Raw genomic sequence first — 22118 nt, 5'->3', positions numbered from 1 at the left:
AGCTGGCCTGCCTGAAGGCAGCAGGGAGCGGTGAGGAAATGAAGTAAAACTCAGGGTCTTAAAACCAACACTAGAGGTTTTTTTTCTTTTTTTTTTATTTATTTCCTCAAGATTAGTCACCCAGCCATTCCTTTTAAAAAAAATTCGCAAGGGCCGGGCATGGTGGCTCACACCTGTAATCCCAGCACTTGGGAGGCCGAGGCAGGTGGATCACCTGAGGTCTGGAGTTTGAGACCAGCCTGGCCAACATGGTGAAACCCGTCTCGATTAAAAGCACAAAAATTAGCCAGGCGTGGTGGCGGACACCTGTAGTCCCAGCTGCTGGGGAGGCTGAGGCAGGAGAATGGCATGAACCCAGGAGGCGGAGCTTGCAGTGAGCTGAGATCGTGCCTCGGCAACAAGAGCGAAACTCTGTCTAGGGGGAAAAAAAGTCAGGCAGCGGCCCTGTGGCTGTAAATGCTAAATATATCAGATGATCCACAGATTCCTGTCTCCAGCTCAGTTGTCTTCTGAGCTTCAAATACCTCCATCTATGTCTACTTGGATGTAGAATGTGTATTAGGTTTTTCAAACATAATGTATTGTAAATACTGCCTTTGCTCTCCCTCCCCACCTGATACCTATCCCATCCCTGTGGTTTTCAAACATCAGTATCCCCATCTCAGAATTTAAATAACCAATCAGGCCAGGTGCGTGGCTCACGCCTATAATCCCAGCACTTTGGGAGGCTGAGGCAGGTGGATCACCTGAGGTCAGGAGTTTCACACCAGCCCGGCCAACATGGTAAAACCCCATCTCTACTAAAAATACAAAATTAGCTGGGTATGGTGGCGCACGCCTGTAATCCCAGCTAGTAGGGAGGCTGAGACACGAGAATCACTTCAGAATGCACCAGAAACTCTGCACACCATTTCTCAGTCAAAGATGATGATTCTCATGACATTATTGTCTCCTCAACCTCTTCCTCTGGGCAGGTACCCGTCCTCAAAGGCAATTGGGTTCAGGCCTGCATTTTCAGAATGAATGGTGCAAGGAGGCAGAAGTTGCAGTGAACAGAGATCATGTCAATGCACTTCAGCTTGGGTGACAGAGCGAAACTCCATCTCAAAAATTAAAAAAAAAAATTAATGAAAAACAGTATCTCCATATGATTCAGTAATTCCATTTCTGGGTATACATCCAAAAGAATTAGAAGCAGGGTCGCAAAGAGATAATTGTATACCCATATTTATAGCAGTATTATTCACTATAGCAACCCAAGTGTCCATCTGCAGGTGAACAGATAAGCTAAATGTAGTCCATGTGTACAATGGAATATTACACAGTGTTAAGAAGGAAGGAAAATCTGACACATGCTACAACATGGATGAATATTAAGGACATTATGCAAAGTGAAATAAGTCCATCACAAAAGGACACACACTGTGTGATTCCACTTAGATGAGATACCCCGAGTACTAACATTTACAGAGACAGAAAGAAGAATGGTGGTTGCCACGAATGAGAGGTAAGAGGAAATGCGGATTGTTGAAATGGCATAGAGTGTTAATTTCGCAAGATTCAGAGCGTTCTGGAGATGGGTTGAACAATAACGTGAATGCATTTAACACTACGGAACTGTATACTTAAAATGGTGAAGGTAGTACATTCTATATTTTATTTTTTATTTTTGTATTTTAGATTTTGTATTTTGCCACAGTCTTTTTCAAAAATCCAATTCCTTCCTCGTTCTCTGTGCCCCTCTGCGATCGGGCCCCGCCTCCATTTCTGGCCTCATTTTCTCCGCCACCTCCCCTACTCCCTCAGCTCCAGCCATTTGGCTTTGTGGCTGACACCCGTTAAAGCGTTTAACACCCACTAAGGCATTTCCACCTGGAATCTTCTTCCTCCAGAGAGTCTCATGACTGACCCTTCCACTTCCACAGGGTCTGCTCAAGGAGACCTTCCCTCACCACCCTTTCTAGAATGGCAGTCACCCTGACTTTGTTCCTTTTTGCCACACTTCCTAACTTGACATGAGGTTGTTTATTTAGAGACAGGGTCTCGCTCTGTGGCCCAGGCTGGAGTGCAGTGGTGTGATCACAGCTCACTGCAGCCTCAACCTCCCAGGCTCAAGTGAGTCACCTGCCTCAGCCTCCCGAGGCCTCTGGTCCCGAGGGACCAGACATTCATGCCATCACCCCCAGCTAATTTTTTGAATTTCTGTAGAGACAGGGTCTTGCTATGTTGCCCAGGCTCATCCTGAACTCCTGAGTTAAAGCAATCCTCCCACCACCACCTCCCAAAGTGCTAGGATTATAGGAGTGAGCCACCACACCCAGCCGACATTCCATGTGCAATTGTCTGCTTGTTTATTCTTTCTTCTTGTGAGAGCAGGAGTTTTTGTCTGCTTAGCTTACCACATAACTCCTGGCATACAGCAGGTGCTCAATAAGTGCACTGTCTGTGCAATGAGCTGCTGAGAAAATAAATGTGAGCCCTGCAATACAATCTCACATAGAAAGACAAGGGTGGGGGTCCCCAGGGACTTCAAATCATCCTTCTCACTGCTCAGTAAATGCAACTTTCTCCCTGGACAATAAAGAATGGAATTGTATATGTACAATACTGAGAGCTTTTAGAGAAAATAGTGACAAAATTCATAGCAGCCCGTACACAGCAAAGCTCAGTGTTCATGGAATGCAGATCTTTAGTACTGGCATGATTTTAAAATTCAAACATAAGCTGTTTTTCCATGTTCTTTAACCACAAATAAGGCTGCTGGTCTGGGGTCAGGACACGGTGGAATCAAGAGGACTCCTGGGTCACTAGTGCCACCACTGACTTGCAGTGTGACCTTGGAGAAGCCAGTGTCCCCTCACTGGGCCTCCGTTTTCTTTCCAGTCCTATGTAAGGACCAGGTTGCTTCCCATGGGTCCCTTCCGACTTGAACATTTTTGCAATTTCGAAAAGTTGTAGTTCATTCATTCTTCAAGATTTCTGAGAGTTGAAGTTCATCTGAAACTGCTCCTTAGTAAGGTTCCTTTTTTGTCCTTCCCTCATTTGGCAATGCAATACAGAAAAACAGTTCTACCCAGGAGTAAAACCACAATGATTCATGTCATGTCAAACCCAAACGCAGTGGGGAGGGGAGGGAATAGGGATATTTACTCATTCTTGGAATAAGAAGGAGTTTGAACTCAAAACTGCATTATTCACGGTAACATCATTCATCGTGACAAGCTGCTGTGTTTTTTCATGAGGTTATAAGATGTAATTGCTCAGGCATTCAGATGGCATTAGAACGAGGGAGTGTCATCCTATCAATAAAAACAGAACAAACTCTGTCTTTGGGGAGGCCAAGAGTGAGGCTTAAGGGAAGGGCACAGCAAGGGAGACTAAGGCTGGGGCATCAAGCACCGGGGCTGGGAGTGGGGTGGGTGCTGCAGTTCCCCGCCCCCAGCGCGCCCTTCCTACAAGCCTGCCCTGCACTCACCGTCAGCTGAAATGAAGCAGGAAGTGGAGCAGGGGATCTGTGGGCCCCACAAGCTCAGAGGAAGGAGGGCAGCAGGAACTTTCAGTGCGTGGCTATAGGAAATTTACCAAGTGGAACAGGAGACTCCAAAGAGTTCATGTGCTTTTCCAAAGAAGGGTCCAAAGGCACTTAGGCCAAAAATAGATGAATAGATGAGTGAGTGAGTGAGTGTACGTGTGTGTGTACGTGTGTCAGTTCTGGTAATCTACAAAGACAACACTGGCTCTCCCCAACTTAATCCTCCCACCTACCCCCACACCCCCTTCTGTTCTTGCATGTCTGAGCCTGTCTGTCTGGCAAAGGGAGAGGTGAACTCAGCAGCCTCTAGGTAGAATTAGAAAGGAAGAGAAAATTAGGCTAACAAGTTTGGCCACCCCTGCTCCCCCCAAAAAAGCTGCTATCATCAAAGGGGAAGGGCCATTACATTGAGAGTCTACTGTGGCCTCTGTGACCAGAATTTGTTCTTGTGGAATGTAGCCAGAGAAACTAAAGTGAAAACGCAAGGCGTTGTTTTCACCAAGATATAAAAAGCTGTGACCCCAGCCACGTAGGTGCCCACCACTGCCACTGCTCATCCACCCCACCCCACTGTCACTCATGCACAGATGGCCCTGTGGTCTCGTTTCTGAGAACCTCAGAGGATGCAGAATCACTCCAGCCCTCTGAAAACTCCTTAGTGTCTTAGCACTGTGAGCAAGAGTGGCATTAGTCATTTGAGGAAGCGGTGGTAACCAGCAGGAGACAACCTTCATTGAAGGCAAAAATGAGGTGATTTCACACAGTTCTGCAGATAGCAGAGGCCTCTCCCTGAATGCAAAGGTCATCACGACAGGAGACAAACACATGGCAATTCCACTGGGTGACAGTGAGCAGGTGTGCCCTCTGGGTATGCCCAGAAATAACTGGAGCTGGACATATTCAAAGACAACCAGACATCCAAGAAAACAGGATGCCATGAGTGGGGTTTAGTAGACAAAAGAAACACAGAGGTTTCAGATATTCAACTCACTAGACACAGACTAAAACAACTCTAGCTACTCTATTCAAAGAAATAGTCAACACGTTTGCAAATTCTAACCAGGACCTGGAAACTATAAGAAGTGTCACATAGTCACATAGTTGATATAAAAAAAGAATTCAGAATAACTTCTAGAGGTGGAAAGTACAATAACTAAAAATTAAAGAGCATGTAAGTGGCTTTAACCACACTTTGAATCCAGCTGCAGAATTCATATACCAAAATTAAAGCAGAAGAAACACTGAGATTACAGTATAAGGAGACAGAAAGATTAAAAACCAGAAGAGAGGGTAATAGAGTATACAGTGAGTCAACCTAACATGCATTTCATGTCAGTATCAAAAGAAGTAAAAGGAGGGAAGGCCCAGAAGAAAATATTTTAATAGGACAGGCATGGTGGCTCACACCTGTAATCCCAGCACTTTGGGAGACCAAGGCGGGTGGATTGCCTGAGTTCAGGAGTTCGAGACCAGCCTGGCCAACATGGTGAAACCCCATCTCTATGAAAAATACAAAAATTAGCTGGGTATGGTGGCGGGCGCCTGTAATCCCAGCTACTTGGGAGGCTGAGGCAGGTGAATCACTTGAACCCGGGAAGCGGAGATTGCGGTAAGCCAAGATCGTGCCATTGTACTCCAGCCTGGGCAACAAGAGTGAAACTCCATCTCAAAAAATATATATATTTTAATATTTTAATATATAATAATGGAAGAAGGAAGGAGGGCAGGAGGAAGGAAAAAAAGAAGGAAAGAGGGAGGAAGGAAGGATGGGATGAAGGGAGGAAGAGAAGGGAGGAAGGGAGGGAGGAAGGAAAGGAAGAAGGAGGATGGGGTGGGAGGGAAGGAGGGAGGGAGGAAGAAAACTTTTAAAACAGCCTTAGGAAGAAAGAGATTGCCTTTAAGGAGGCCATAAATCAACAGTCAACTGACTTTTTTTAAAGCCACGGTGGAATCCAAAAGAAAAGCCTAGATCCTCTAGCCATGGAAAATATCCGTCGAGTGAAGATGAAATATAGACATTTGGGACAAGAAAAAAACCTACAGATAAAACCCCAAGAGCATTCACCACTAGCAGATAATCATCTTTTGAAAGGAAAAGGAGTGTGACACCCAGAGCTGTGTGGAATGTTAGAGCTGACATTTTACTTGGAGCTTCCAACAGGGAAATCGCTCCTTGATGACCCATGTAGACGAATGATCATGGACATCAGTGTGAACCAGATGGACCCCACACATGTCTTGATGTCTTGGCACCTCAGAGGCCCCTGGAATGTGTGTATGTGTGTATATATATATATACTTCCAGGGAAAACATGGAACCCCTAAAATGACATGGGAAAACAGGGGCTCGAAGCAGGAGCTAAATTCAGCTAGAGAATAATAAAGTTATGCGTCTTGTGGTGCACAGACTACTGAAGGCAGGCTTTGCAGAGAGCTTGGAGACCTCTAGAGTTGCATCTTAGCCACCCTCTTGAGTTACTAGGGGAGTCAAAGGACATAAGTCCTCTTAAAGCACCTCAAAGGCAAGGAAAGCCATACAGATTTGAGGCAATGATCATACTTGAAATCACTCCTTTGAAGTGACCTAAAGAATATCAGTAGGACTCAAGCAATTAAACAATTGTCAAATGCATCAAGCATCTGCGATGAATTCACAGGCACATCTGAGCAAGAAACCAACAGTAATTCTTCATGTTGTGACTGGATCTTGGGAGGACCCTTGGAATTCCCTGGGAGAGCTCCTATCTAGGACTGGCCCACTCTCCTGGCTTCTCCTGCCAGGAGCCAAGTTCAGAGACTGAGGGACTGAGTTCCTTCTCCCTAGTTTCTCCCTTGTAATTCCCAACAACTCTGACAGCTGGCAGCTCTCCCCTAGAGGCTAGAGGGCTACTGATGATTCCAGGGAAGTGGCTGCTTGTACCAATCCTAACCCCTGATAACTCTAAAGATGCTGGGGAGGAATCTCATTCCCAGGATCATAAAACTTGGTGAAGAGGAGGGGTTTGAAAAAGATTAATAACCTGCTAAGGACATGACCAGACTGACTTCTTGAAAACAAGGGACTGGTGTGTGTCTTCTCTTCCCATGTAACAGCCGGTGGTGAACAACCAGCTCGAGGAAAAGAAAAAGGAGATTTGCTGCTGTTGCTAGGACTAGGGCTCCAAATACATTAAGGCCCTTGATGGGGGAGTTAAGCCTGCCACCGTCCAGTGTCATGGGGTAACCAAGCACTATCCACTCTCTAAGTGGTAAACATAATTTTCCCACGTGGGAGACACTAATCCACATCATGCTGAAAGCAAAGTTATAAAGTGAAGTCGTCCCACCCCCCCACCGCCCCCACCCCATCTCGGTCATGAGCATCCAGGTGCCTTTTCTTTTTAGAGACAGGGTGTCATTCTGTCACCCAGGCTGGAGTACAGTAGTGTGATCATAGCTCACTGCAGCCTCGAACTCCTGACTCAAGCCATCCTCCCACCTGCCTCCTGAGTAGCTGGAACCACAGGCACACACCATCATGCTTGGCTCAGGTGCTGTTTATTGAAGCTTCTTCCACCCAGCTCTGAGCCTTGCTCCTGAAGTCATCCTTCGACCAGGGCTGCTGGCACCTCAAGCCACTCTGGCCCCTGAACATCCCCCAGTCACATTAGTCCTGGCTCTCTCATTCTTCATGATGTCCATCAGGCGGAGACCAGCCAATGGGAGGTCAGACCCACCCTCCTCCAAACTCAGCAACATGTATGGGCTTTCATTATGTGCCTCTTCACAAATCTTATCTTTTTTTCATTTTTGTGTCCCTTAGGATAGGAATTCCTAGCTCTACTTAACAGATGAGTGTGGGGCCAGGCATGATGACTCATGTCTGTAATCTCAGCACTTTGGGAGGCCAAGGTGGGAGAATCACCTGAGGTCAGAAGTTCAAGACCAGCCAGGCCAACATAGTGAAACCCCATCTCTACCAATAATACAAAAATTAGCCAGGCGTGGTGGCAGGCGCCTGTAATTCCAGCTACTTGGGAGGTTGAGGCAGGAGAATCACTCGTACCCGGGAGGCAGAGGTTGCAGTGAGCTGAGATCATGCCACTGCACTCCAGCCTGGGCGACAGAGTAAGACTCCGTCTGAAAAAAGAAAGATGAGTGTGGTAGGCAGAATAAAGTCCCCCAAAGATGTGCACAGCCTGACCCCTGGGACCTGTGAATGTTTCCCTCTGTGGCAAAAGAGACTTTGCAGACGAGACTAAGTCAAAGATCTTGAGATAAAGATATTATTCTGGATTATCATCGTAGCCTCTAAATGCAACCACAAGTGTTCTTACAGGAAGGAGGCAGAAGGAGATTTGACAGGAGAGAAGGCAATGAAACAAGGTGTTGCTCTGCTGGCTTTGAAGATGGGGGAAGGAGTCAACAATCAAGGATTGCAAGGAATGCAGCATTAGAAGCTGGCAAAGGCAAGGAAATGGGTTCTCCCAGAGCCTCCATGGGGATCTTGGTCCTACCAACATCTTGATTTTGGAATGGAAGAACCGCAAGTGTCTGCCCCTTTGTCATTTTCTGAAAAAGCAATTTATCGTGAAATCCTCCCTGTGGCTGAGCTATTCAATACTTTTTTACCTATGAAAACTCCACTCCGGTTAGTTGCTGCTTGGACATGATGCCATAGCACTATCTGAGAGGTCACAACACATTTTATGTCCTTGGTCAGAAATAGAAAAACAGAAGCACAAGACCCCTAGCCAGAAGATGACAGCATGCCAGAGCTTAGTGTCACCAAGCTTTCCTTTCTATTTTTGGAAGCTTTAACTTATTAGGCAAACGTATCACCCAACAAACACTGGGAAATGTAGGTTGGAAAGGTCCCGCTAGTTGATTAAATTCCCTCATTCTCTTCCAAGGCTCCCCGCAAAACTGAAAGCCCCTTATCAGCTCTCATAAGAACAATGGAAGGAAACAAGCACTTTCTAAGCCTTTGATCCTACTCCTGCTTAACCTCCTAATTCAGTCTTTACCCCTGGTTTTAAAGCCACCAACACCTCTCCTGCTCCCAGAACTTTTCTCTAGCTGGGACTCCCGTCTGCTGCTTTAATTAGAAGATGTGGGTGAAGAGCTGTTTGGGAATCAATGTGGAATCAAGGTAGAATATTATTGATGCCCAGGTAGCCATCCTCCACCTAAACAGGGTCCTGCCAACATCATTGTACTGCCCAGCTTGCTACAGCACAGTGGCAAGATGTGCTGGTGGTATCTTTCAGTGGAGATTGTACCTTGCATTGGACAAGTCCTCACAGATGCCGAACTCATGTCAGACAATAAAGCAGGACTTTAAATAGCATGGCAGTGGCAATCTAGAGCTATCATAAACTCTAATTATCTGAATCAGGGGACTTTGCTTATTTTGTCAATAACATCTACTGGCAGAGAACTCCCAGGCCAGGGAAGCAGTGGGACTCCCCACAGGGAAGGGGAGCCACCGCCTACTAAACATGCATGGTTTATCTTCACAGTGGACAGTTTGGTGGCCTTAGACATCATCTTCTACAACCACATCTACATCCTTCCTTTCTGTTTCAAGTTGTTCTCTTGAGAAACTGTTCAAATTTTGAGGAGCTGAAAATGTACTGCCTTAAATCCAACTCATGCCAAGATTTCCAGGTTTGCTTTGAGGAATCCACTGGACTGATGGTGACTTGTTTAAAATTCTTCACTCTTCTACTATGTCCAATTCAACAAATAGTTACTGAGTGATTGCCATAGCAAGTCTCTTCTGAGCTGGGAGACTTCAGGTTGTCTCGGACCTCGTGGAGCTCCCAGTCTATCTGGGGAGACAAAGTTAAGAAATAATGAGCATTGCAAAGTGTATTATAAATAGCAAGGAGATGTTAGTCTAGAGGGCCAGCTGCTGCTGTTGCCACTGAAGCAAATTGAAGCCAGAAAGAGAACCAGAGGAAATGCAGGAAATGTGCCTGAAAAAAAAAATAATAATAGCATGGTGGCCACCCACAATGGTGATCAAGTTTTTTTCCAAGTTCTAATGAAACATCCATTCATTTTTATTTTGTGAGATTGAAGCAGTAATAGCTGGGTATACAAAGAATTTCCTGTAGATTAATATGAAGCTGGAAGGAGTTGATAGACTTCAGCAGTGATTTGGGCTATTAATCCAAGCCAGTCATTCATTAACCCTCAGGAAGTTTTCTGTGCCAAAGTCATTATTATTATTATAAACTAAACCCCAAGCCCCAAATGGGTGTATGGCTACTTTTCTCTCCAGGATCCTGAGTGTTTGAGTCAGCCAGGGAGCCTGAATCATTTCCTGAACTCCCTTCTGGTTCATGGGGAGTTAGACTTTGTACAATGCACTTGCTGCCAAGGGAACCCAGCAAAGAGCCTTTTTGAGAGGTAACTATCACTCTTGCCTTTCTTCATGAGGTCCTAAGTGGCTATGGCAGGTGGCTGGTTGTCTCCCAATTTTTGTTCTTCTATACTTCTGTAGTATAAATTTTAGCCAGCAACATGGCTGCCTGGCCAAAGACTACATTTCCCAGTCTCCCTTGCAGTAGCCATGGTCATGTGACTAGGTAAAGCCCGCAGAAGTGATGAGAGCCACATCCTGATCTTGCCCTAAAAAAATTGGTAGTATCATCGGACCCCCCCATGCCCGGTCCCTTTCCCCCTTTCCACTGCTGGAAGGAGAGGACGAGAACTGGGGTATCTCCCAAGACACAGAGATGGAAAGCACGTATTAAGGATGTGGAGCTGCCCCAGCAGACCTGATCTGCTGACCTCCAGACTGTGACATGGAAACAGATCAACTTCTCTCAGTAAGTCACTATACTTTGGAGCCTCTTTGTTACAGCAGCTAAGACTGTACTCCTACAAACACAGTGCCTACCAAGCAAACCCTGTGGCCCCAGTTCAGGGACCTTTCCATATTGCATGTTGATGTATCAAGGCAGTGGCTTTTTTAAAAAAAAAAAAAAAAAAAAAAATCTCAGGCTGGAGTTCAGTGGCACAATCTTGGCTCACTGCAACCTCTGCTTCCCAGGTTCAAGTGATCCTCCCACCTCAGTCTCCCAAGTAGCTGGGACTACAGGCAAATGCCAACCATGCCTGGCTAATTTTTTTCTAGAGATGGGTTTTTTTTTCTAGAGATGGGGTTTCATCATGTTGCCCAGGCTGGTCTTGAACTCCTGAGTTCAAGTGATCCAACTGCTTCGGCTTCCCAAAGTGCTGGGATTACAGGCATGAGCCACCATGCCCTGCCCACAGTGGCTTTTTAAATACATTGTCTCATTTAATTATCCCAGTAGTCCTATGTGGTTGGTATTATTGCGGTACCATTTTAAGGATCAGAAAACTGAGGTAGAAATCGATCAAAAAACTTCCTCAAGATTCCACAAGCAAGTAGGCAGGAGAGTGAAGATTCCAACCAGCCATGTAACTCCCTGTTGCCTCTTCCCTGACTTGCCATTCCCCTATAAAATGACTTGGTCACATCAACATTCCATTTGAGGTCCAGGTAAATACATACCCCGGGTTAAACGAATTCCAGAAAATAGTCTAACTTGGCTCTGTGTGGGTGGAACCCATCAATCTGGCTTTTCTAAAGGCAACAACGATCGGTCATCCTCAAAAGCTCTACCTGGTGGTTCAATAGTTCAGCAGCTCCACATTGATTGAATTCCTATTGTGTTCCCAGGCATTAAGTTTGACACTGGGGACATCAAAATGGATAACACATGGCCCTGGATCTCAAGGAACCTACTGCCTGATGGAAAATAAAAGAGAGAGACACACTTAAATGGATGATTTCAGCATAATGAATGTGACAAGAGATAAGGGAATGCATCTGGTATCACCGCTTTTCCAAGGCTTCTCAGCGGTAAAAAATTACCCAGTGGGTATTTGAAGGAGAAAGTAAATAAAAGAAAATCTACAGAGACCTGTGCTATTTGGTAATATGTGTTATTTTATCTAATCCTTACCATAAAACTAAGAGGGGTATAATTTTATCTCTGTTTTACAAATGGGGAAAGTGAAGGTCAACAGGACCTAAGTTCCCAAGTTCCTACACTCCACAGGAGATGCAGTGTTGAAATCTAGGTTAGCCTGAGTCCAGAGACCACATTTTAGCTACTGTTTCCAAAATAAAGAAGTTGATCCTCTGTCTCGGGAAATTTTTCTTTTCTTGAGTCTTTTGACTGGAACACAAAACACCTGGAATTATGAAAACAGCTAAGAGAAAGGACTCGTTCTTGACAACACGGCGCTTTCTGTCAGTCTCGGGGAAAATGTCTCTTGTCAGCATGGAAAGAAAAGCAAGATTATAAGCAATTACTGTTTCTTTTTTCTGGGAGCTGCTTCTCCCCAAAGCTGACGGTATTGATTCTCGGGGGTTCGGTCACAGTTTCTGGCCCCCTCGAGGTCTGGCTAATCAGCCCCCCATCCTTCCTGCTAAGTCAAGGGCCCAAGGGAAGAGCATGTGTCCGAGTAAGGCCAGCCCGAGCTCACCTAGGATTCGACATGGGACTGCTGGGAGAAGAGAGAAGCTCCTTTTGCCCCTCTGAGCATCAAGCCAGGAGGCCTGGAGGTGAGGCAGCGTGTTCAGTCATAGAAGCAATCAATCAATCATTCAATCAATTTTCCTGAAGTCCTAAGCTGGGTTAGGGTCAGTTTCTTTTACTTGCCAATGAAACCATCCTAATACTGTGGGGAAGGTCTGAGTACAAAAAGCAAGCTTACAATGTAATTTCAATACTTACATTCCTTATGTTTATTTCTGATTTTATATGTCATATACTTTATATGTACAATATTTTCAAATATATATACAATATATTATATTAAATATATAATATAGTCATATACAAAATATATAATATATTCATATATAAAATACATATGAGTTTACATGTAGAATAGTATATTTATATATTTGTGTATTTATTATATTTATTATGTATTATATTTTAACCTATTTCTTATATTTGTTATTTCAATGCATAGAGTTTCAACTGGGTGTGGTGAATTCTGCCTGTAATCCCAGCACTTTGGGAGGCTAGGGTGGGAGTATGTCTTGAGTCCAGGAGTTCAAAACCAGCTTGGGCAACATAGAAAGACCCTCGTCTCTACAAAAAAAAAAATTAAAAATTGGTCACGATGGCATGCATCTGTAATCCCAGGTATTTGAGAGGATCCTTTGAGGCCAGGAGTTTGAGGCTGCAGTGAACTATGATTGCACCACCGCACTCCAGCCTGGGCAACAGAGTAAGACCCTGTCTCAAAAAAAAAAAAAAAAAAAAAAAAAAAAACTTAAGAGTTTTCGAAGTTCTGAGAATTTCAGGCACCCCACATTTTCAAATGAAACCACACAGACACATGATAAGGTTAAATATTTGGAATCACCATCTTTTTATGTGGCTCCCACAGCAGAGGTTGTTCATGCATTTCATAACTAAGGCCTGGTCCTCATTTTTATTTGTAAGTGACAGAGGATGCAGACAGTAACTTCTGGTTTAGTCACCAGCCCTACTCTACGAGATGTCAGCTGCGCATACTTAAGAGTTGTTAAATGTATTGCCATCTTTGTCTAGCAAAACCCATGCTATGATAAGCTACTTCCATTTTTCCTTCTTCTAAAAGGTATTACTCAAAATGGATTTCCCCAGAATTTCACAGTTTTCTAGAATCTGTGACCAAAAGTGGGACTATTTTCCATCTCTATACTGGAGGCCTGGCCTGAAATGTAGGCAGGTTTAGGGGTACCTACATGGGGTGTCATCAGGGCTTTGGGGTTCCTGCCTCACTCCAGGGCCTTAACAACTGCTTCCTGAGGTCTAAGAGTCCTTCCCCATGGAGCAATCTCAATTAGAGACGCCTTCAGAATGTAATTCTGCCTGGGAGAGGTGACACATGGATAAATCCACAGTAAGAAACAAATAGGTGAGAGCCGATTCTTTCTAATTCTGCAAAGAGAAAGGGTGAAGTGAGAAAACGTGGACAGAGGCTGCCTGATCCTGGGAGAAGCAGCCCATGAATGGGGAGTGAGGAGGAGGGATTCTGAAGGAGGAGACTGAAAGTACAGGAGCTGCCCCCACAGCTCAGCCTGGCTGGCCATGGGATAATTCTGCCTGTGGCTTCCACTAGCCACACGACCTCAGGCAATGCCTTAACTTCTCAGTAACCTCGTCTGGAAGTGGAGACAATCATACCTACATCACAGGGTGCTGTATTCCTAAAATCCCTCAAATCTATGAAGTGTGCAACACAATGCATGAGGTTCGCTATCAGTGGACAGAAATTTAATCCCTAAGGATGTCAGGTAAATATTTGTTGAATGTTATTGAATGAATGAACGAATAATCAGCCCTCCCTCCATTCAGTCTACCAATCAGTAACCTCTTATCTCACATCTGCTTTGAAAACCACCACATTCAACATTCATTCAAGAGATTATTTATTGAATGCGTACTATGTGCCTGGAAGTCAGAACCCGCTCCGTAATTTTCCAGGTCCAGCATAAAATGAAAGAGGAGGGTCTTGCCCAAAATTTACTAAGGATTTCAAAATAGAGACAGCAACGCATGCAGCTGGCCACACCATCAGCATTTTAGGAGCCAGGGACACAACGGTGACAAAATAAACAAGCACTCTTACCCTTGTGGAGTTTACATTCTAGCAAGAAGAGATAGACAATAAACCAAATCATTTTGTTTATGCAAGACGTATAAATGAATATATTAAAAATATACAGAGAGAGAATGTTAGAGAGTGATTAGTCCTGGGGGGGTGGAAATGGATGAGGAAAATGGGCAAGGGAGTGGAGTAGGGGTGTTATTTGATTTTAATGAGGATGGTCAGAAAGACTCAACTGAGAAGGAGAATCTGAGTGAGAACTGAAAGAGACAAGGGATGAGCTGAGCAGATATCTGGGGAAAAGGCTTCCCGACAAAGGGAACAGCAAGTGCACAGGCTCTGCCAGGAGCATGCCCGGTGTGTCCAAGGAAGAGCACGGGGCTTGGAGCAGCACGAGATGAAGTCAAAGAGGTAGAAGGTCTGAAGGACTCGATCCAAGGCTCCTGCGACTGTGCAAGTGACACACAGCGTGGCCTGACACAGAGTGAGACAGAGAGGTCGTGAGAAGTGAGGAGATTCTGGATGTCTTTGGAAGGCAGGGCCAAAGGATTTGCCGACACACTGAATATGGCGTGTGAACAATAGAGAGGGGTCAAGAAAGCTCCAAAGTTGGGGGACTGAATAAAGCCCAAAGAAGAATACAGCTGCCATTGCTGAGAGGAGGAAGTGGTGAGGAGGAGCAGCTTTGGGGGCATCACAGGAGCTCGGTTTGGGATACTCATCTTAGCGGTTCAAATAGAGGTACCGAGTAGACAGAGATAGGAATTTCATTGTTGGGGATGGGGACGTTCAAGCAAGAGGTACAAATGTGGGTGTCATCAACAGCAATGCAGGACATAAAAGGTGTCAACCTAAATAATGACAGAGAGAGACAGGATCTCCACAAAAAGAGCTTATTTGGGAATTGCAGAGGATTGCAACCTGGGAAACATGTGCTGGGATGAATCATAGGCATATCTAAAGAGCTCGGAGCTAAAGAAAACTTTTACAGACAAAAAAAAAGGAGAATTCCACATAAGCTGTTTGGAAACAAAGACCATTGATTACAGGAGTTGGCGACGTCTCATTGGTAGAGGCTGCCATTGCTGGGCAAGTGTCCTTGAGCAAATGACTTACCTCGAATCCTGCATACGTGAGGAGTTCCTGGCATAGTCCCCGTCATAGGCATATGTGCAGGGATTCCTGGTGAGAAGTCCTGTTACAGGCATGCGTGTAGGCTCGCTCTGCATGGTCTCCGCCTCCATTTTGTTAGAGTTTGACGGAAGTCACTCCATTCTGATACTGATAACCCCCACAAAGGAAAGGACTCCCAGGAGCTCCCGTTCACCTGGAGAGATGAGCAGGCAGTCACAGATAAGTGCAGGCAAAGAGCTGAAAGAGGGCATCAGAAAATGGACTCTGAATGTAGGCAGTGATAGGAGCCAGACATGGAGGAATGGAGCCAGACTGACCAAGAAGAAGCCACAGAAAGACCTGAGCCTGAGCAGCGAGCGACCCCAGGGCATCTCGCGGAATTCGCCTGTCCATTCTACCTGCAGAATAACTACCAAATCAACCTGTTTCTCTCCAACTCCACTCCCAGCAGCCCAGGTTCTTCTGCTGTTGCTGAGATGACCACAGGTGGGCTCCCTTCTGCTCTCACTCCCTCCTGAGGCTTCCTCAGTCCTCGTTACAGGAGCACCTGTTCTTACAATGTAAATCATATCTAATCACTCCCTTGTTTAAAACCCACCCTTGGCTTCCACAGGTTTTGCATTTCAGCTAAGGAAAATCATGTGAAAACTTTTCAAGGAAGTGGGGCTCCAACAGGCTGTTGAAAATCCACCGGAGGGCAACAATAAGCCTCGTTACTCCAGGCAAAAGGAATCATGGAAATCAGTGTTTCTCAAGCTTCTTTTGGCCAAAACCCACAAAAATAAATATGTTTTATGCCCACACGCTGTAACAATCATTACCCTAACTATACAAATTCACTTTTTAAAAATGCTATTCTATTCTGCTATTTTAAATTCTGTTAAATTCCAACCCATTCTATTCTGTTGTATATCATTTCATTACAATTTTTTGTAATGCTGGCCACAATAAACTCCATTGATTTCACCAGCCATTAATGTGTTGCAATCTGTGTTTTGTTGGTAGTAAAAGGCAAGGAATTAGGATGACCTGTAGTGGAATCAGTGACTTAGCCAGGCGAATCAGTCTAGCTAATAACAGCTCACGTTCATTTGAACAAGTCCTATGTGCCAAGCATTTTGCCATTACTTAGGTACAATATTACGTTTATTCCTCAAAATAAACCCTTAGTGTTAGGCAATGTTATACTTATTTTACAGTTGAAGTCTTCTGAGGTTTAAGAAAATTAAAGTCCTTTGGACATGATCACCAGGTAAGAAGTAGAATTTGAGTTAAGCAGTCTGATTCCAGATCCTCAGCTCTGGTCCCATACCAGGGACTAGAGGGAAAAAGATGAGACATCAGTCTGGAACTGGGCATCTAAAGATCTTATATACCCATCTAAAGGGCATTGATTCTTTTTATTTTTAGTTGATATGCAATAATTGTACATGTTTATGGGACACAGAGTGATATTTGGATACATGTGTACAATGTATAATGATCAAATCAGGGTAATTAGCATATCCATCACCTCGAACATTTATCATTTTTTTGTGTTGTGAACAATCAAAATCCTCTCTTTTAGGCTGAGCACAGTGGTTCATGCCTATAATTCCAGCATTTTGGGAGGCCGAGGTGGGCGGATCACGAGGTCAGGAGATAAAGACCATCCTGGCCAGCATGGTGAAACCCGATCTCTATTAAAATACAAAAAATTAGCCAGGCGTGGTGATGCATGCCGGTAGTCTCAGCTACTCAGGAGGCTGAGGCAGGGGAATTGCTTGAACCCGGGAGGTGGAGATTACAGTGAGCCAAGATCATGCCACTGTACTCCAGCCTGGGCAATAAAGCGAGACTCTGTCTTTAAAAATGTATATAATAATAATCGCTACAGAGCTGCAGAGGCACAAGAGGCTGAGGCACAAGAATTACTTAAACTCAGGAGGCAGAAGTTGCAGTAAGCTGAGATCACTCCCCTTCACTCCAGCCTGGGTGACAGGGTAAGACTCTGTCTCAAAAAAAAAAAAAAAAAAAACAAATTCTCTCTTTCAGCTTTTTGAACATGTACATTTAATTATTGTTAACTATATTCACCCTAAAGTGTTATAGAACACTAGAATTATCCCTCCCATCTTGCCATAACTTGTATCCATTAGCCAATCTTTCCTTTCCTTCCCTAGAGGACTAGAATATTTATGTAAGAAATCATCCAATCACCTTTTATTATTATTATGAATATTTTCAAACATATAGAATATAATAGCAAGTAACAGAATTAACTCACAGGTATCTACCACTTGGTTCTATCATTTCATCATATTTGCTTTATATTGTTTCCTTTTTTAACCTATGTCATATTTAAATTAGCTTTTTGTAGACAGCTTATATTTGAGTCTTTTTTATCCAATCTGACTATCTCTGTTTTTTTAGCAGTATGTTTAGATCATTTACATTTAATGTAATTATTGGTATGGTTGAATGTATGTCTATTATTTTATTATGTGATTTCTGTTTGTCCTCTATGTGTTTTGGTTCTGTTTCATTGTTCCTACCTTCTTTTGAATTACTTAAAGTTTTTAGTATTTCATTTTAATGTATCTATTGGCTTTTTTGGCAATATCTCTTTGTATATGTGTGTGTGTATAGTGACTGTTCTAGATATCGCAATATGCATTCCTAGTCTTTTACAGTCTACTTCAAGTTACTATTTTACCAATTCAAAGTAAAATGTAGGAGCCTGACAAACATATACATACTTTTACCCTCCCCCTTTATGTTATAGCTGTTATGTTTATATCTATATACATTGAGAACCTCACCAATGTTACGATTTTTGCCTTCAACAGCTGTAAATATTTAAAGAATTTAAATGGATAAAAATAGGGTATTTTATTTAGCCCAATATTTACCATTTCTGTTGCTCTTCCTTCATTCCTGAGGGTATCATTTACCTTCAGCCTGTAAGTCTCTCTTTGGCATTTATTTTAGAGCAGGTTTAATATCAAAGAATTCTCTCACTTTTTCTTAATCTGAGAATGTCTTTATTTTACCATCATTCCTGAAGGATATTTTTTCTGAATATAGAATTCTGGGTTAAAAGCTCCTTTCTTTAAGCACTTTAAAAATGTTATTCTACTGTCTTCTGGCCTCCATGGTTTCTGGTAAGAAATACTCAGTCGTATGAATCATTGTTCCCCTATATATAATGTGTTACTTATTTCTGGCTGCTTTCAAGATTTTTCCATTATACCTGGTTTTCAACAGTGTGTGATGCATCTGGACATGATTTCCTTTTAGTTTATTCTGTTTGAGACTTGCCAAGCTTCTTACATCTACAAATTTATGTTTTGCCCAAATGTAAGACATTTTCAGCTGTTAATTCTTCAAATATATATTTTTTCCTAATCCAGTCTCCTTTCTCTTTCCTTTTGGTGGTACAAGAACAAGAATGTCAGAACTTTTGGTCTTATACCACAGGCCACTGAGGTTCTGTCTTGCCTTCTGTTTGCAGGGTTCTAGTGTCAGGTCAGTTGTGAAAACGTTTGCTGTAGTGCTTTTAGGTCTGTCCTGGGTATATGCAACTTCAGGCTGAACCCAAGATTTGTGTTGGTCCATACACAGAACTAAGGAATCCTTCTTCTCCAGCATTTCCCCTGCTCCAGGAGCCCCCAGTCCCTGGGACGTGGACCGGTACAGGTCCATGGCCTGTTAGGAACCAGGCAGCACAGCAGAAGGTGAGCTGTGGGCAATCAAGCAAAGCTTCGTCTGTATTTACAGCTACTCCCCATCGCTCGCATTACTGCCTGATCCCCGCCACCTGTCAGATCAGCAGAGCCATCAGATTCTTATAGGAGCACAAACCCTGTTGTGAACTGCGCATGCAAGGGATCTAGGTTGTGTGCTCCTTATGAGAATCTAATGCCTGATGATCTGTCACCCCCAGATGGAACCGTCTAGTTACAGGAAAACAAGCTCAGCACTCCCACTGATTCTACCTTATGGTGAGTTGCATAATTATTTCGTTATATGTTACAATGTAATAACAATAGAAATAAAAGGGCACAATAAATGTAATGCACTTGAATCATCCTGAAACATCCCCCTACCCAGGTTCATGGACAAATTGTCTTCCATGAAACTGGTCCCTGGTGCCAAAAAGTTGGGGACTGCTGCCCTGTTATCTAGTTCCCAGGGATCCATTTTCTCAGTCCTCTGGCCAGAAATATAGGGTTTTTCTCAGGATTTTACGTCCACAACTAGGCTGCCCTCAGATCAAAGTTGGGAAATAGAAGGGAGGAAATGAGAAATTTAGTTCTGAACAGTTCATTCTTCAAGTTTTGACTCCTTTCCCCAGACTGCATGCTATGACTTTTCCAAGTCTTAAGAATTTTCTGCTTTTAAAAGTTTTAGTTATAATCAGTGGGAGAGAGAGAGGCTTAGAGGTTAGACCCCTTCTGGATCAGGACAGGAAGGTGATCTTTTATGTAAGATTGTTTTAAGCACTACAGATACCACTAAGGCCCCTAATATGTCCCTCCCCTATCCCCTTTTCCTCCTCCCAACTGCAGAAAAACCTACAGCCTGAATTTAGGGTCTGTTGCTCCCATGTATTTTATGTTTCTTAAGAAGATAATATCCATGAATATGGTATAGTATCATTTTATAAGTTTTTAAGCTTTACATAAATAACTTTATGATATAAATATCTAGAGCACGATCAAAATCTGTATATTTTCTGTATCTGCTTAGAAAGAATGTATATTATCTAACTTTTTTGGCAGGTGGAGGCTGTTGTTGTTTGAGACGAAGTCTCGCTCTGTTGCCCAGGCTGGAGTACAGTGGCACAATCTCGGCTCACTACAACTTCCACCTCTGGGGTTCAAGCTATTCTCATGCCTCAGCCTCCTGAGTAGCTGAGATTACAGGTGCCCACCACCACGCCCAGCTAATTTTTGTATTTTTAGTACAAAAATACCTTGTTGGAGTTGGAGTTTCGCCATGTTGGCCAGGCTGGTCTGGAACTCCTGACCTCAAGTGACCTGCCTGCCTTGGCCTCTCAAAGTGCTGGGATTACAGACATGAGCCACTGCACTTGGCCTATTCTCTGATTGTTGAGTGTAAAATTACACATACAATTATTGTTCAAGCTTCTTATATTGTTCATATGTTCCATAATCATACTAATTTTCTGTCTTCTTGGTTTATCAATTACTATGAGAGGTATGTTAAAATCTCTCACTACAAGTATGGATTTGTCTATTTTTCCCCCTAATTTTGTAAATTTTTGCTACATATGTTTTAAGGTGATCTTGCTAGGTACAATGGAGGTGAATGTATCTTAATGAACTGTTCCTTTTACCATATGTAGTGACTATTTTTCTCTTTAAAGTACTTTTATACATGTATAAAAAAGTCCATTTTGTCTGTTATTACTATAACTGAACTAGCTTTCTTTTGATTAGTATACCCCTGGTGTGTATTTTCAAACTTTCTGCATTGCTCATGTAAACAAGAGGCATACTAGAATACTAGATTGCATGTGCGTGTGTATGTGTGTGTGTGTGTGTGTTTAACCTATTGTAACAATCTCTGTCTTTTTTTTTTTTTTGAGACAGGGTCTCACTGTGGTGCACAGGCTGGCCTCAAGCTCCTAGACTCAAGCAGTCCTCCCACACCATCCTCCCAAGTAGCTGGGACTTCAGGCCATGAGTCACCATGCCTAGCTTCTGTCTTTTAACTGAATAATTTATTCTATTTGTATGGATTATGATTACTCATATGTTTAGGTTTATTGCCATTGCTTTATTTTATACTTCCTACTTTGTCTTTTCTTTGTTTCTTTTCTCTTTCTTTTGGATTGTTTGAGTTTTACTGATTCCCCCTTTATCCTCTAAACTATACATATACATTTTTTAAATTCCCACTCAAGAGTAATCAGTCTTACTGATTTTTAAGATTTAAGTCTTAAATCAATTATAAAAAATGTTTAGCCACTTTCACTTTAACTGCTGCCTCTTCCCCATTATCTATCTTTCTCTCTTTTTTTTTTTTTTTGAGATGGAGTCTTATCTGTCATCCAGGCTGAAGTGCAATGGCACGATCTCAACTCACTGCAACCTCCACCTCCCAGGTTCGAGTGATTCTCCTGCCTCAGCCTCCTGAGTATCTGGGATTATAGGCTCCCACCACCACGCTCAGCTAATTTTTGTACTTTTTTTTTAAGTAGAGGTGGGGTTTCACCATGTTGCCCAGGCTGATCTTGACCACTTGACCTCAAGTGATCCACCTGCCTTGGCCTCCCAAAGTGCTGGGATTACAGGCATGAGTCACCATGCCTGGCCCCATTATCTATCTTCTTACCTTCTGGAAACCCCATTATATGTATATTAGAATTTCTCATTCTGTCCTACTTGTCTCTTAATCTCTCTTTCATATTTTCCAACTCTTAATCTCTCTAAACTGCTTTCTATGAAATTTCCTCTACTGTACCTTCCAATTCCCTAATTCTCCTTCAGCTGTCTCTAATCTGTCCATTGAGTTTTTAGTTTTAATGACTATATACTTTTCATTTTTATTAATATTATTAGATTATTTTTCAAATCTGCCTCCTCCTTTTAATAGTCTTATTCTCTTTATCAATTTTCAATTCCTTTTTAAGTCTTTAATCATTTTAAATATATTTATTTTATAGAATATTTGATAGTTCTATTGTCTTAAGTTCTTGAAATATAATCCATCAGTTGCTTGGTCTGCTGACTCTTGCTCATAATAAATTGATTCCCCATATGTTTTGTAATTGGATTGTGAACTTATGTTTAGTAGGACTCTGTTCGTAGCA

General features: G+C 43.0%; 2 long non-coding RNA genes across 2 annotated transcripts in view; both read right to left on the bottom strand.

Moving 5' to 3' along the window:
* Positions 1-2334: 2334 nt before the first annotated feature.
* On the bottom strand, positions 2335-3645 carry LOC115892948. The gene is made up of 2 exons (XR_004052904.1): positions 3476-3645; positions 2335-3299 (listed from the first exon to the last, which is right to left on the bottom strand). It is a non-coding gene; the product is annotated as an uncharacterized LOC115892948 (long non-coding RNA).
* A 4400-nt stretch (positions 3646-8045) lies between these two features.
* LOC115892878 overlaps positions 8046-22118 on the bottom strand; it is a 38230-nt gene continuing 24157 nt past the window's right edge. Inside the window, exon 3 of the long non-coding RNA XR_004052790.1 lies at positions 8046-9345. This is a non-coding gene — a long non-coding RNA (uncharacterized LOC115892878). The remainder of the gene's footprint in view (positions 9346-22118) is intronic.

The sequence above is a fragment of the Rhinopithecus roxellana genome, chromosome 13 (genome assembly GCF_007565055.1).
Source record: "Rhinopithecus roxellana isolate Shanxi Qingling chromosome 13, ASM756505v1, whole genome shotgun sequence".
Taxonomy (NCBI): domain Eukaryota; kingdom Metazoa; phylum Chordata; class Mammalia; order Primates; family Cercopithecidae; genus Rhinopithecus; species Rhinopithecus roxellana.
This window is presented reverse-complemented; position numbering and strand designations above follow the sequence as displayed.